Consider the following 6373-nt stretch of genomic DNA (forward strand, 5'->3'; position numbering starts at 1 on the left):
TTTCATGTATGTGAATACACTGTGGCTGTATTCAGACACACCAGAAAAGGGCATTGGATCCCATTGTAGATGGGTGTGAGCCCCATGTGGTTGCTGGGAATTGAACTCAGGACCCCTGGAAGAGCAGTCAGTGCTCGTAACTGATGAGTCATCTCTCCAGGCCGTATTTCATTTTCAAATAATCTTTGCTTTCTGCATGTTCAGAAGGACCCTGGCATTAATGAAGAGTCTTTCACTTTGTGGTTTTCATCCCTACCTTATCCTACCAACTTTTGGTTCATGGGATTTTCTAGGAGAAATATCATAAAAGGAGGTATGATCCACCATGAATTGAAGGAAAAATTATTGTGTCACTTTAGGATTATGCTACCTATCTCATAAATATTCATGAAAACATCTTAGAAAACCCACAATGCAGAACTCACTGTGCTGCTTCGCACTTTTGGGACAGCCCATGCCCACTTCAATCTCTCTTTGGAGTGTTTGCTTCTGCTTTAACTCTCTGTGTCTCTTGGCTGCAGTCTTCTAGAAGACAAGAGCCAAGGAGAACTTTCAGCCAGCACAGTGTTTACTGTATGTTATTGACATGCTCAAACAGTAAAAAGAGAAATATGTACTAGTGTAGGGAAACTCAAAGTCAGTTTATGATACCACAAGACCAAGTTCTTAGCACAAAGGAGATTTTTGTGTTCCAGAGGGACAGAAGGTGAAGAATAAGAGACAAAGACAGGAGCTAGAGGACAAGGAAGATGGTGAAGGGGTATTTGTCTCCAGGTGTGTGTGTGTGTGTGTGTGTGTGTGTGTGTGTGTGTGTGTATGACAAAGAATGTCTCTGGGTAGAGAGGAGACAGACATGACCCATAGGAAAATGGTGGTTTATAAAAGTAAAAGGGGAAACCCTCTCTTAGGATGAGGTGTTTAATTTTAATTGATGTATTAGTCAGTGTTCTCTAGAGTCACAGAACTTATGAGTAGTCTCTATACAGTAAGGGAATTTGTTGATGACTTACAGTCTATAGTCCAACTCCCAACAATGGTCAGCAGCAGCTGTGAATGGAAGTCCAAGAATCTAGCAGTTGCTCAGTCCCACAAGGCAAGGTGAAGAAGAGAGTAAATCTTCCTTCTTCCAGTGTCCATATGCAGGTCTCCAGCAGAAGGTTTAGCCCAGATTAAAGGTGTGTGCCACCATGCCTTTAATCCCAGATGACCTTGAACTCAGAGATCTTCTTGTCTTAATCTTCTGGAATTTATAGCTACTATGCCTCAAGATCCAGGTCAGAAACTTGTATCTCCCAGCTTCCATCTCGATTAGGATCACTGGTAAGTCTTCCAATTCTGGATTGTAGTTCATTCCAGATATAGTCAAGTTGACAACCAGGAATATTCAGTATAATTGGGCATGTTAATTATGTGAGCAAAAGTGGGCTTTTAATTGTGGGACTTCAATACTTTGATAGATGGATCTTGGTAGTCAGCCACAGGAAGAGGAAGTAGCCAAGGTAATAGACCTTGGGGCTAGCTTCAGGAATGTAAACTAGTAGTTTTCAACAAAGCAGAGGGAATGGGAAAGAAGGGCAGGGGTTTTAAGAGCCAAGCTTGTCACCATGTTTGCTATGTTCCAGCTGGCTAGAGTCCCTTCATTCTCTTCTTTTTGTTTTATTATTGGGTCAGTAGGTGTTGGATAAGTGGACGTCATTTTCTCTAGCTGCTTCCTGTTGACAACATTGGGGTGTTGTTGTTAGGGGATCCAAGGAAGCTGCATTTCTGGTCAAGACCGGAAAGAGCAGCTGTTTCACTTGTACCATAGGAAAGTGTAGTCTGTTGGGCTGAACCAGGATGTAGATTCCAAGGGAACAGCAGGGCTGGTACTGGAATTGTTGGGACAGTCTGAGGTTTATTTGAAATCTATTGGGACAGAGTCTAGGGACAGAGATAAAGTTAAGGAGTTTAGAAAAAATTATCTGCAGTTGTACATTTATTCAAATTATGTGCATTTGAAACTGTTCAGTTCATGGCCCTGGTAGTTGGGAAGAGGAGTCCCAAGACCAGGGAAAGAGGGAGAGATCCCAAGGAAAGTGGGAGAGGTTCCACCCTTAGGATCAGGCAACTCATCAGAAAAACTCAGGCTGTTGACTGACAGGAGTATTTATCTGGAGTCTGAGAGTTCTTGAGAGGAGCCAGGAAAATTTAGATTGGTCGTACAAGTGTTAATTGGGGAACAAATGTTATCTGAAAGCAGGGTCTGGTTGTATTAGGGAGATTACAACTTGAGAGCCTTTTGTTACATCAGTATAATCTTTCCTGGGATGTTCAGGTGGGTTTTGAAATTAAGATATTTTAGGAACATGGATGATTAGGGAGGATCTTGGCAAACACTGAGAGGTATGGTCTGTAACAGGTTTTGGAGTTTGGTGTGGATAGATTGAGAGAATTTGGCTTTGGTTCCCAAAGGGGGACTTGTATGGTCAAAGGGGCAAACTGTTGGGAGTGGGGTGGGGCATTGGCAACTGGGGTATCTATAGTTAGAGAGACTGTAGCTAAAGATGGGAGTTGAAGAGAGGTATGCGGAAAGCAGTGGGAGGCACTGAAGGAGGGACCAAGACATTGAAGAGTTTGTTGGATGTCCTTGACCCAAGTGAGGGAGTGAGGGTTGGGGGGGGGGGGGGGGGGGGGGGGGGGGGGGGGGGGGGGGGGGAGGGGGGGGGGGNGGGGAAGAGGGGTGAGGGGGAGAGGAGATGGCTTGGGTTTAGTTAAGTATTTTAACTAGAAGAGTAGGATTAGTTCAGAGTGTTTAATATGTGAAGACTCTGGACAGTTATTGAATTTAGGAGAGTCAATTGGCAGTGCATCTTTGGCCATCATTTGGGCTGAGGAAAAGCAGGAGATGAGATTCTGGGGAGCAGGTGATCTTGAGGGAAGAAGAACAGGAGGGTGAGGATGAATATTGATAATTGAGGGGTCAGTCTGATGTGGTAATCTGACAGGGGCTGCCATCTGTATAAAAAGTGTAAGCAGACCTAGCCAAAGGGTCTCTTGTGTATGAGAGGAATGGGAGAGGACATTTTGATAGTTTTAGGATGGTACTGTTGAGGATCCGAGGAACACTGAAGTAAAGGTATAAGTATGGAGGGATTGAAGAGAGGACAGATAAGAAATGTGAGTGATGAGTTTTTTGATGAGGGAGACAGAGCACTGGGAATGGATGGTGAGAGTATCAGTGGGTTGTGAGAGCAGATCCCAGAGTTTGTTAGATCCTGAGGTGGGAAGAGAGGCTGTGGCAAGAGTGCACAGACAAGGAGGCTGACTGTGGATGCTGTTTATAGAGCTTTGCAGAGGTAGGCAGTAGGGGCAAAGGTCAGTCCTAGAAAGTGTTTATGTATTTTGGAAGTGTAATGATGGAAAGATTTCTATAAATCTGGAAGGTGGGTGGTTGTAGTGTAATATCTAAAATGAATTCAAGACCACCCAGTACCTTCCCCCTTTGAAAAGGATTTTCTAAACTGTTCTAGCAGGCCAAGTGCAGAGACAGATAAGGAAGTTGGCTGACTAAACAAATGTAAAAATATAGTTTTAGCGATCAAAATGATTAAGCCTACAGCTGCCAAAATAATATTAGCTGTTCTCAGAAAAATAACCATAACAAAAATAAGAGTTCTTAGAAGAATCCCCCTACCCTGCCCCACACTGAATTCTGAGAAAGACCACAACCCCCCTCCCCCGACCTTGCTAGAATTCCCTGTGATATTAATAGCTGTGATGTTAATAGATGATCCATAAGTTTAAAATGTACTATTACTTTGCTGACTAAATCATAATAACCCACCGTGGGGGCAAACAAAGTGAGTCACTAGACCAGAGGTAGTCACTATGCAAACCAACCAATGCCTGAAAAGGTTACTTGCTACACCAACTAGAATAAGCCAGTTACCCTGTTGCTCAAATCTGCCCCTTACAAAGGTATAAAAACTGTGTTCTTTCTTTGTTCTCTAGCCTGCGTGCTGAGAGGAGAGTCCCCAACATGTTAGATCAATAAAAATCTTCATGCAGTTTTCAGTGATGGCAGTATCTGTGGTCTTTGTGAGTGAGGGTCTTTTGATGAACTCCAACAGTAGAAGAAAGGAGAGCTTTCAGGCTTAAGGAATTGTTTATTACTGTGAGGGAGAAGCTCATGGCAGCAGGGGTAGGGTAGGGGTTGTTTCCAGAAGCAGCTTGGTATAGAGGATGTACTAGATTTGAGAATCCAGGGATCCACTAGCCAGGGAAATTGGCCATGAGGACATAGATAAGGAGTGAGCCAGGCAAGGTGGTTTAAAGTGAGGTGTCTATGGGTTGGCATGAGATAGAGTTCAAGCTAAGTGACTTGGGGAGATAGTTGGGATTTGGAAGGTGAGAGTCTGTAGCCTCTGAAGCTGAAGGAATTGAGGAGTCTGGTTGTGTCAGATTGTCTATCAGAGAGGGAGGGTCTGTGAAGAAGAATTTTATCTATAAATTGAAGTAGGGAGCTGAGGAGGGGGAAAGGTAGGCTAAGTTTGTAGAAGTGCCTGGCCAAAAAGTGGGGACTGATTCTGAAACCCTAGGAAAGGTAAGTATAAGTCAGTTGTTGGGATTATTGAGTATCAGGATCCATCGATGTGAAGGTGAAGGGTCTTGGAAGTGGACATCTAGGGGTACTGAGATGAAAGCATCTTTAAGATTCAGAACTGAAAAGTGAGTGGTGTTATTAGGGATAATGAAGAGGATAGCCTAAGGGTTAGAGACTTAAGGGTAAAAAGGAAAGTAGAAATAAAGAGATCATGAACATCATTAGATGGGAGACAGACACACTGAGTTTACATTTTGCCTGGAGGATCTGCAGAGTCCTCCCCGCTGACCCCTCTCAAAATCCTTCAGTGATACATCTTGCCACAGTTTCTGGGGTCAATAAAGTAACCTGGCCTTAGGTTTCCTAGGTTCTCATAGAGACCAGCTAAGGAGGTTAATGTGGAAGGGCAACCAACAGTTGGCTGGTTGATTTAACTTCTTGAAGGGTTTCTCTGGAGACTAGGCCTGGGGAAATAGAAGAGTATGATGGTGTAGATTGTCTATCAGAGAGGGAAGGGCTGTGTCCTGAGGTACCCTTAAGTTCAGTGTAGTTCAAATGCTGCTTCAGGCCACCCCTGTGGGGCTGCACAGAAGCAGATAGATTTTTTTTTAGTTATTTTATTTATTTACATTCCAGATGTTGCCCCTCCCAGTCCCCCCCCACAGTTTCCCATCCCATTCCCTACCTCTTGATTCTGAGAGGTTGTTCCTCCCAACCCCCCACAGCCATCCCCCTTCCTTGAATCCTCAAGTCTCTCAAGGATTAGGTGCATCTTTTCCTACTGAGGCCAGTCTTCTGCTATAAATATGTGCCAACCTAGACCAGCCCATGTATCCTGCTTGATTGGTAGTTCAGTCTCTGGGAGCTCCGTGGGGTCCAGGTTAGTTGACACTGTTGGTCTTCTTATGGGATTTCCATCCCTTTCAGCTTCTTCAATCCTTCCCCTAATTCCTCCATAGGGGCTCCCAACTTCAGTCCAATGGTTGGGTGTATCTGTGTCTGTCTCGGTCAGCTGGTGGTAGGGCCTCTCAGAGGATAGCCATGCTAGGCTCCATACAGAAGCATGTTTAACGGGTTCATTTTTGCTCATGTGCACTGAGTACCTTTGAGATTGATCTAATGGCATCTAAATGTGTGTGTCTGAGTGTATTTGTTTTTATCAACTTTGGCTAGTGAATGTTAGACACTAAATCATGGGTCATCCAACTTGTCAGGGTGGCACTGTGTCTGGACCTGGTGCTTTCTGTAAGTGTGAAGGGACTGAGAAGGTCCATGGTCAGTGCTCTGAAGATCTTGCACTTCTGGAGTCAAAGCCTGCTGTCCTCACCATCCTCCTCCAGCCAGAGCCCACCCTTTCTGCATGACAGTACTGGAGCCCTCTTCCCCTGACCCACACACCCCAAAGACACTTTAGGAAAATGTCAGGAGGCTGTGAGCCTGGGTGACATCACCACAGTGGAGCACAGGCCCAGCCTTGGCAGAAATGGCCCCTAAAAGAGGTAGTAGGTTTTCAAACCTGTGAGGGGTTTGAAAGAGGAAAATTACTGAACACCTGAACTCTTCAACTCAGAGTCCTACCCCTCCCATCTAGAGACTGTTCCCGGAACACTTCTGAACTTCTCACCCCAGAGTACATTCCTGAACTCTTCACCCCAGAGTACATTCCTGAACTCTTCACCCCAGAGTCCGACCCCCTCCCAAATGAAAACTGTTCCAGGAACATTTTTTTAGATAAGGGTCTCCTGGAACAAACCTAGTCCTACCCCTCCTAACTGAGGACTGTTCCAAGAA

The sequence above is a fragment of the Mus caroli genome, chromosome 18 (genome assembly GCF_900094665.2).
Source record: "Mus caroli chromosome 18, CAROLI_EIJ_v1.1, whole genome shotgun sequence".
NCBI lineage: Eukaryota > Metazoa > Chordata > Mammalia > Rodentia > Muridae > Mus > Mus caroli.